Genomic DNA, 1,250 nt, shown 5'->3' with positions numbered 1-1,250 from the left:
GGTATTTAATATGATAACCACATGGTTTACTATGCCGGGAATGACAAATTGAAGAGGAATGGTGTTGCATTAATTGTCAAAAAGAACATATCCAGATCAGTCATGAGGTACTGTGCTGTCTGTGATAGGATAATATCAATTGTACCTACAAGGAAGCCCATTTAATGCCACTATTATTCAAATTTATGCACCAACCACTAAAACCAGTGAGGATGAAATATAAGAATTTTACCAACTTCTTCAATCTGAAATTGATCAAACATGTAGTCAAGATGTATTGATCATTACTGGTAATTGCATACTGTAAGGCATGGCAAATAGATACCTGGACATCCATGGGACACTTAGTCTTCTAAGGATACTGGACTGGGGCAAGATTGAAAGTATGCCACCATAATTTAGGGAAATAAACATCTGGAAGTCTGTGAAGAGACTTAGTCTCTTCAGGATAGTGAATTGAGGCAATATTGAAATACTTGAAACCACCTGGACTGGATTATCTGGGGAATTTGGCTGTCAGGTGCTCTCAAACAGAACTAGGTCTCCAGAGTAGGAGGACTCAAAGGAACATAACCAAGGGTTGCCAAAACTTGGGGTGGGGGGAAGAACCCCCCCTGAGCAGGCATTTTTGGCATTTATTTTCCTTCTTTTTCGTGACTATAGCCACGCCCTTTTAAAGGTCTTCTGCAAGATTTGTGTCTATATGGGCTGTGTAATTATTGTTAGATGATTTCTATGAATGTGAATCATCTCTGTGAGTCTCATTTTGGAGTATGATTTTGTGAGTCTCGTCTTTGTGAGTATGGGGAACCTTCTACTGGGGTGGAGGCATCAGTTGTTTGTAATGGGAAGACTCCCCTATAGGCCTTATGGCATGTGGTACGTGTGTGAGTTACGTCTGTGTATGTGTTAGCATTGCTATTGTTTGACTTGCTTCGTTAGTTTAGTGTTTTTCTCTCAGGAATATTAAATAACTATGGTTTAAGATAGACCTAGAAAGCAGTCTAGTAGAAATTGGTTTGACTTCTTTCTTTGATGCTGGGGACAGCATACGCAGACCCTGGGTTGATCAGTGGCCCTGTGACATGGATGAAAATCCAATTCCGAGGCCCTCCTCCGGATAGCGAGCCATGGACCCTGAGGGCCAAGGAAGTGACCTCCTGACATCCCAGGTTCATTGGTTTTTGCGAACTCACTGGTTGGCTACCTCTGTATAATTTTCTTTGGTCCTAATTATTGTTCATTCTATG

This window comes from Chrysochloris asiatica, unplaced genomic scaffold (assembly GCF_000296735.1).
Source record: "Chrysochloris asiatica unplaced genomic scaffold, ChrAsi1.0 scaffold00205, whole genome shotgun sequence".
Classification (NCBI taxonomy): domain Eukaryota; kingdom Metazoa; phylum Chordata; class Mammalia; order Afrosoricida; family Chrysochloridae; genus Chrysochloris; species Chrysochloris asiatica.
This window is presented reverse-complemented; position numbering follows the sequence as displayed.